The 8,855-nt window shown below is 47.8% G+C and overlaps 1 non-coding gene across 1 annotated transcript; it reads left to right on the top strand.

The window, feature by feature from the left end:
* The first annotated feature begins 67 nt into the window (after positions 1 to 67).
* Positions 68 to 174, top strand: LOC118145892 (U6 spliceosomal RNA). The gene has a single exon (XR_004731379.1). It is a non-coding gene; the product is annotated as a U6 spliceosomal RNA (small nuclear RNA).
* The last annotated feature ends 8,681 nt before the right edge of the window (positions 175 to 8,855 follow it).

The following is an 8,855-nucleotide window of genomic DNA, read 5'->3' as shown; positions in this document are numbered from 1 at the left end:
TAAAGCCAGGAACAAAACCAAGAAGTCAGCTCAAGACTGTAACCACTCTGGTGAAAATAATGCTCCCGTGCTCACTTCAGCAGTACGTATACTCAAATTGGAATGATACAGAGAAGATTAGCATGGCCCCTGCACGAGGATGGCACACAACTTTGTGAAGTGTTCCATATTTTTATCTTTGATAAACCTGACTAAAATGAGCAATGGGGATAGGATTCCCTGTTTAATAAATGATGTTGAGAAAACTGGCTAGCCATATGCAGAAAACTGAAACTGGACCCCTTCCTTACACCTTATACAAAAATTAACTCAAGATGGATTAAAGACTTAAATGCATAACTCAAAACCATAAAAACTTTAGAAAAAAATCCTAGGCAATACCATTCAGAACATAGGCATGGGCTAAGACTTCATGACTAAAACACCAAGAGCAATGGCAACAAAAGCCAGAATTGACAAATGGGATCTAATTAAACTAAAGAGCTTCTGGACAGCAAAATAAACTATCATCAGAGTGAACGGGCAACCTACAGAATGGGAGAAAATTTTTGCAATCTATCCATCTGACAAAGGGTTAATATCCAGAATCTACAAGGAACTTAAACAAATTTACAAGATACAAACAAACCAACCCATCAAAAAGTGGGTGAAGGATATGAACAGACACTTCTCAAAAAAAAAAAAAATTTATGTAGCCAACAAACATATGAAAAACAGCTGATCATCACTAGTCATTAGAGAAATGCAAATCAAAACTGCACTGAGATACCATCTCACGCCAGTTAGAATGGCAATCATTAAAAAATCTGGAGACAACAGATGCTGGAGAGGATGTGGAGAAATAGGAACACTTTTACACTATTGGCGGGAGTGTAAATTAGTTCAACCATTGTGGAAGACAGTGTGGCAACTCCTCAAGGATCTAGAACCAGAAATACCATTTGACCCAGCAATCCCATTACTGGGTATGTACCCAAAGGATTATAAATCATTCTACTATAAAGACACATGCACACGTATGCTTATTGCAGCACTATTCACAATAGCAAAGACTTGGAACCAACCCAAATGCTCATCAATGATAGACTAGATAAAGAAAATGGGGCACATATACACCATGGAATACTATGCAGCCATAAAAAAGGATGAGTTCATATCCTTTGCAGGGACATGGATGAAGCTGGAAACCATTATTCTCAGCAAACTAACACAGGAGCTGAAAACAGAAAACAAACACTACATGTTCTCACTGATAACTGGGAGCTGAACAGTAGGAACACATGGACACGGAGGGGAACATCATACATCAGGGCCTATTGAGGGGTGGGTGGGTAGGGGAGGGATAGCATTAGGAGAAATACCTAATGTAGTTGACGGGTTGATGGGTGCGGCAAATCACCATGGCACATGTATACCTATGCACATTCTACACATGTATCCCAGTACTTAAAATATAATAAAAAATGAAAAGAAAAGAATGCTCCCACTGCTATTGATAAAATTACACATGTGAAGTGCTGATACTAACTGTTAGTTTTCTAGGGCTGCCATAACAAGATATTGCAGATTGCAGATTGGGTGGCTCAAACAGAAGTGTCTCACAGTTCTGGTGTCTGGGAAGTCCAAAATCAAGGTGTCAATCTTTTGATTCCTTCTGAGGGCTATGAAGGAAAGATCTGTTCTAGACCTTTCTCCTTGGCTTATAAATGGCCATCTTTTTACCACGTGAAGACATGGTCTTCCCTCTCTACACGCCTGTCCCTAATCTCTTTTTGAAGGGATACAAGTTATACTGGATCAGGGCTCCCCCTAATGACCTCAGTTCACCTTAATTACCTGTCTAAAGACCCTATCTCAGAATACAGTAACATTCTCAGGTACTGGGCACTACAGCTTCAAATATCAATTTGGCCAAGGGTGGGTGGGGAGTCACAGTTCAGCCCATACTACTAGCTCATAGCCATTACTAGGGTCCTGGAATTCAAGGACCCCCACAATGTCAACATCCAAATCGGCTTTCCATTCAACTTTATGTTTCTTACCCCCATCCCAGTCAAATGTTTACAGATACTGTTAACCAAACCACCTCGAACATTGCCTCCCCCAAGCTCTCTCTACTGTCATGGCCACACCCTATAATCCACCTTGTGGTGACAAACACACCAAACTCTCCTCATAGTGTAAGATGCAGCTCAAGCCCCTTTACAGGTTAGGAAACTGAAGCTCAGAGTGGTTAAGTAATTGTGCTCAAGGTCACCCAGCAAGTGAGGCTAGAAATGCGATCCTAACTCCACCTGTCCAACTCCAGGCCAAGCGGTCCCTCCGTGCTGAACTCCTACAGCAACCCCGGCCTGAAGCACTCACAGGGCAGTAAAGCTGGCAACGTCCTGATGTTCCTCTTCATTGTCACCCGGAGGATTTACTTTGAGCCTTTACGTCTTTATTATCAAATTTCTATTCACATATCTTTTCTTCCTAACTATACCTTCGACACCTTGAGATGGGAATGGACTTTTCACTTAAACTGATCCCTTCATAGCCACTGGCAGGGCTCCATGGAGATGGCTGTTGTTGCCGTAGGGCCAGCGTGGGAGTCATTCTCTGAAACCTAAAACACATATCCACTCCTCCAGGGAAATACACACATTCCTTAGAGAGCTGGCTCCAGCCAGCTGGACAGATGGGGCTCTGCCTCCTCCAAAAGCAGTGGCTTCCTGGATCCACTGATTCCAGAGGTGGATGCTCTTCCATCCCCTCTCAGCCCCAGGCCCATTCCAGAGCTGGAAGCAGAACAGGCCTCCTGCTTGAGGGGGGCACCCCAGAGCCCAGTTTCTAGAAACAGGGCTGGATATCCACACTGACACATTCATTTGCCTCTGTCTCCTTCTGCTTTCCCCCTTCCTTTCCTGTCCTTAGTCTCTCCTCTCCCTCGTTCCAGGACCTTTAGATTGCCTAAAGGTAACCTCTGCTACTTCGTGGCTACTGTAGGCCGGGCACTACGCTAAGCACGTTACAGCTGTAACCACTGCATTGAACAAGGACTCAGGAAGTGATGGCACAAAGGTATTTTTACTCTGAGTCTCACAATGTATTCATGCCTCCGCAGTAAGGTGGTCTTTCTTGGATAAAATCTTAGTCCACATGGCTCTTTTGGTCCCTTAATGAAACTTCTGGAGTCACTCTAAAGTACAAACAGCCTTAAGTCAGCCATTACAATGGCGCAATTCCACGCAACAACCAAAACTAGAGACTTGACTAAAAGGTGAAATATTCTCCCCATGTCCAGCTGAGCTCCGCACTGTGGGGCTTTTTGAAGCATGTATGACCGTGGGGAACAAACAAAGCGGCATGGGGGTGGGGCCTGTGGTGGCCGTGGGGGTAGCCACTCAAGCCTCTTTCAGGGGAGCACATCAAGAGGAGCAGAGTTGACTGACAGCCCAGAGGCCACACTTGGGATCTGCCCCACATTTGCACCAAGGCCATAGTTTCCAGGGACACCCACATCTAAAAGCTGAGTGCAGCAAGGGTGCTAGAACCAGGCCATTCCTGCCTGCCGGGAACTCTTCTGAGAGGCAGCCTTGGCCAGGGCCAGTGAGGGGACTAGCCAGCCTTGCCCAGATTTGCTCTGCCCTGCACTGCATCTGGACTCTTCCTACCCTGTCCCTCTTTCTTCCCCCTCCTGATCCGTGGTCCAAAGCCTCTCTGCCTAATCTTGCTTTATTTACCTTTATTCTCCATAGGTATTTCCCCTAATAAATCTCTGCCTTTCAGGAGCCTGAATTGATATATGACCTTTGTTTTCCTGCCTGGCAGTTTCTACTCCCCACCAGCCAAAGGGGCCAGTGGCCGTGTAGGAAGCAGGTGTTGTCAGCTTCTCCTTCCTCCCTCTGTTCCTCCCATCTCACTGCTGCTCCTTCGCCTCCCTTCTCACATCTGGACTGGCCCTGACTTCAGATGCCTCTCACTCCCAGGACACACAGTGCTTTAATACCAACCATGTTTCTCATGTGGCACTTTCATGGGTTCCTCAATAAGGGCAGGGCCTTGTCTGCTAGCATTTCCTATCCTCCCCCTCAACTTCAGTGTGTTAGTCAGGGTTCTCTAGAGCAACAGAACCAGTAGAATGTGGATGGACAAATGGATGGATGGATAGATGAGAGAGAGAGAATAAGGAGTTGGTTTTCACGAATATGGAGGCCAAGTAGTCCCAAGATCCACAGCTGGCAAGCTGAGACCTGGGAGAGCTGATGGTGTAGTTCTAACACAAAAGCCAGTGGGCTAAAGACCAGAGGGAGCTGATGGTTCAGTGCAGCTCCAAAGGCAGAAAAGACCAGAGTCCCAGCTCAAAGCAGTCAGGACAAAGGAATTCCCTCTTTTCTCAGCTTTTCTGTTCTATTCAGCTCCTCAGTTGACTAGACAAGGCCACATTAGGGAGGACAACCTGCTTTACTCGGTCTACCAATTTAAATGTCCATTTCACCCAGAAGCACACTCACAGACATACCCAGAATGACACGGAACCGACTGTCTGCACACTCTGTGGCCCGGGCAGCTTGACACATAAAATTCACCGTCACACTCAGCTACTGCCCCCGACAGGACATCCCACAGTGCCTCAGGGCTAGTGTTGGGGAGCCCTCTTTTGGCAGGATCCCTTTTCAAGCCTCCTCTAACACAAGTCTCATACCTGGCCCAGGGTGCAGGTGCCATTGACCTGCTATGGGAGAGGAACGTGGCCGCTTCCAGACGCCGCCCTCCACTCTGCTGCCTCAGTCATGACTCATGCCCAGCCTCTTTGTTCCCAGTGGTAGAGGGGTATTCAGTCTCTCCGAGTGGTCCTCACCTCTCCACCACTCCCCCTGGGAATAGGGGAGGATGGGGGAGGAGCCCCAGCTCATCCACAGCTCTCTCAGAAAAAGACTTCTCAATCTCTCTCAACCCTGTAGCATCCCCCTATAACGATGGAGTTTGAGAAGTAGTGAACTAGTCGCTGTTCAGTCTGGGTATGACACAACTCCTCCTTTGCATCTCAGCCTCTGTTGCATCTTGGTGCCATGGCAGAAACTTTTTACACATCCTGTTATATGGGTATTTCTTTGTTTTGCTTTGTTTTGAGACAGCGTCTCATCCTGTCACCAAGGCTGGAGTGCAATGGTGCGATCTCAGCTCACTGCAACCTCCATCTCCCAGGTTCAAGCAATTCTCCTGCCTCAACCTCCCAAGTAGCTGGGATTGCAGGTGCCCACTACCATGCCCAGCTAATCTTTACATTTTTAGTAGAGATGGGGTTTCACCATGTTGACCAGGCTGGTCTCAAACTCCTGACCTCAGGTGATCTGTCCACCTCAGCCTCCCAAGTGCTGGGATTACAAGCGTGAGCCACCATGCCCAGTGGTATTTCTTCATTTTAAGACTCACAAAAACCTTGTAAGATAGGAGTCATTCTTATCGCCGTTTTACAGATAGAGAAATTGATGTACAGGGAGGTTGAGGAGTTTGTTCAGAATCATAGTGCTGTTAAATGGTGGGGCTGGGATTTACACTCAAAGGGTTTGGCCCTCACCCCTACATGCACTTACACAATGTTAGAGGGAAGAAGAATGGCAGCTGTACAAAATTATTTCTTCTCTGTCAGAAGAGTATTTTACTGAGTGAAGTCATGACCGTGTCCTGCGTGGAGTCACAGTCAGCATTATCTAGCAGGCACGTGTTTCCTGCCTGTAATAGGTTGCAGTTTGATTGATGCTTGATTTGGTCTGTTTTCTCCAGTTTGCTGCCCTGTCTTTCTTCTCCCCTTGGAGCCTCAGTTTCCTCATCTATAATAAGGGGTAATATAACACCTGCTTCACAAGACCATTGTGAGAATTAGCAATAACAAATATCAGATCCATGGCACATGATTATATGGTAGGAAGAGCATTAATTCTAGGATCAGCAGATTTGGGGCTCAAAGACCAACATTTGTCAGCTGTGTCACCACGGACAAGATAGCCACCCTTGCTAAGCCTCACATGGACACAATATAGTACCTACATCTCAGAATAGTTGCAAAATGAGAGTGGGTAAAGGATCTGCAAAGGTCTTGACAGGTAACCAGCATTTGATAAAAATCAGTGTTTCCTGCTGCTGCTGCTGCTAATTCACAGGTTTGTTGCCCTCCTTCCCTGAGGTAGTCATTGTGCTGGGCTGAGATAAAGAGTAGAGGCGGATCCACTCCTTTCCCATGAGGAGCTCACAGCCCGGAGCTCATAGCCTGGTGAGGGAGGCAGGCAGATGCACTGGCGGACAAGAGTGAGGCATGCTGTAGGTGCGATGAGAGCGTGAACACGGGGCCAGGGAGTAGGGAAAGGGTCCCCTGTGACTGCTTTCTTCCAGCTTTGGCTTTGGCTTTGCTGACCCATCCCATGGTCCATACCCTGAGATAAGAAGTCCACCTCTGACTTTGATGGCCTGGATTACCCCTTGACTCAGAATCATCACGTTTTGCTTTGGTGGCGGGAAGCAGCCCAGTCACAGGAGGAGATGGCTATGTTGGCGACTATCTGAAATACCTTTTCTCTAAAAAAGAAAAAAATATGCATCTTCTGAACCATGAATGCTGCTGGTGAGGGCTCAGAGATGGCATATGTCCCCCAGATAAGTTAACCAAGCTTATAATGGACTCCTCACGCATCACCAGAGGCCACCTGGGAAGACAGTGCACCTTCCTGGGAACGTAACCACGTCGTTCCACCCTTTGAGCAGCTCAGTGACTGGCTCAACTCAGAGGGAGCTGGTTTCCCTGCCCAGAGGAGCTAGCCTCCAGTGCTAGCACCACCAGAGCTCCCAGGTTCTGCTGAATTCCAAGAAGAACCTCCCAAGGAAGGAGCAAAGCCTCATGGGGCTGGGGACCAAGGACCCTCTGGCCTGTTGTGGAGACTGACTTTCACAGCATGAAAGCCAGAAACCTGCTGGAGGCCTCCCACCTCATTTTCACTGCACCCTTCCCCCAACACCTTCCAGGCCCAGGTAGGGGCCAGCTGCTCACCCCACAGGATTCTGCCAGGTGCCTGGCATCTTTTGTCCATCTGCATCCTCACTGCCTCACCCTTGTTCAGATCTGCCTTGTGACCCAGCTGGACTGTGGCAAAGAACGCCTACTGGCCCTCCTCCCTCTAACCTCATGCCTCCTGGCGCCACCTCGACACCTGGGTGAGGGGGACATTTAGCTCTCGCCAGGCTACTCCCCTCCTCAGAAATCTCCCCCAGATTCGCACTGCCCAGCGGAGGGACAGACCAGTGGGCTCAGGCCAGACAGTGTGCAGAGAGGTTTTGTTTGACCTACACAATGTGAAATTTTTGAATGAGAATTTTAAAATCAGGAATTGCATATTAAAATTCAGGTTTCTGGCTTGCCTCGAGTACCAGGAGAGCTGGCAAGGGTCCATATGTCTACCTGCAGCCATCAGCTGGAACTGACTTGTAGGAGCTGGTCACAGCAGCTGCCCACCCCACTAGCCTCACCTGTTCACCCACATCATGGCCGCTGTAGACACTGGAGTGTGAGACCCCACCCAAGCATTTAAGTCCAGATTCTTTGGGTTCCTTCCCTTAATCCCTTCCTAAGTCTTCCTTATGACCTCGTCTGTCACCATAGACAGAGTGAGCACATGATGTATCTTTCAAACTGGAACAATTTTGAAAGTAAAAAAGGGACACCAGGAATCATTAACAGCTGTTCATTGATCCACAAGAGTCACAAAGTGGAACTTTTTCTGGGCAACCTGGGCACATGGTCTCCCAAACTACTGACCTCACCTTGGGCATCACACACTCCAAACTCCAACCAAGCCACATCTCTCATGCTTCTTTAATGTAGCCTACATTGGCAGGTCAGTGCCTTTGCCGCCCGTTGGTTCTGCTTTTAGAAATATCCTTCCTTCCCATCTCAGCCTGTCAAGATCCAGCCAGCACTTCAAAGCCCAGACCAAATGCGACTGCTTCCTGGAAGCCTTCCCCTGTTCCTAGTTGGAATTCATCTTCCCTCTTCTGAGTGTGTAAATCCACTATGACCCTTCCTTGTGTCTTCCATTAGAATTATGTCAACAAACATTTATGAACCACTCGGGATCCAGCAGTGAGCAAACCCGAAGTTCCTCCCCTCAGTGAGCATGTATTTGACTGAACGTGTCACCCTTGCTCATTAGCTTATAAACTTCTCAATGACAAGAATTGCGTATGGAGGTCTGGTGCTCTGAACACAACAGATGATCAAGAATATTTGCCACATTAAATTGTAAAGGCCTCTCTGTGCCTTACCCTCCTTCTCTGCCACAGGACGGTCGTACCCACCCTTCTTCCCTTCCAGCATAGCCCTGAGACTTCATGAGAAGCAAAGGGATGGTGCTTTGTGCAGTTAAAACTGTTTTCGCACTGTGGAGTCCTAAAAACAGTAGCTACTGAGGAATGCAAACCGCAGTCGGCACATCCAGTATCACCTCCTTTTAAATGAGAGACATTATCATTCCCTGTTAACCGAGGAAGAAACTGAGGCTCAGAGAAATTGATTGGCTGGTGAGGGAGAGCCAGGCTCAGTCCAGGTCTCTGGCTCTGGATTCTGAACGTTTCTGCCATGCCATGCTGAAAATTAACTGGATTCCAGCGTGACCCAGTTTCTCCTCTCAGGAACAGGGAAGACTAAAAGTGCATCTGAGGGAAATCTAACTTTAGCATCCTCCTGGGAAGTACCTTAGCAGAGACTGTTTCCATCCTAAATGACAGTGAAGAACATACACAGTGACTGGCATGGAAAGGCCAAGATGTCTGGGTCCCTGGGCCTAAACCTGTCTCCTCCCACCCCCACCCTGCCTCCAGCA

The sequence above is a fragment of the Callithrix jacchus genome, chromosome 10 (assembly GCF_049354715.1).
Source record: "Callithrix jacchus isolate 240 chromosome 10, calJac240_pri, whole genome shotgun sequence".
NCBI lineage: Eukaryota > Metazoa > Chordata > Mammalia > Primates > Cebidae > Callithrix > Callithrix jacchus.
The sequence above is the reverse complement of the archived record's forward strand: the minus strand, read 5'-3'. Positions and strand labels throughout refer to the sequence as shown.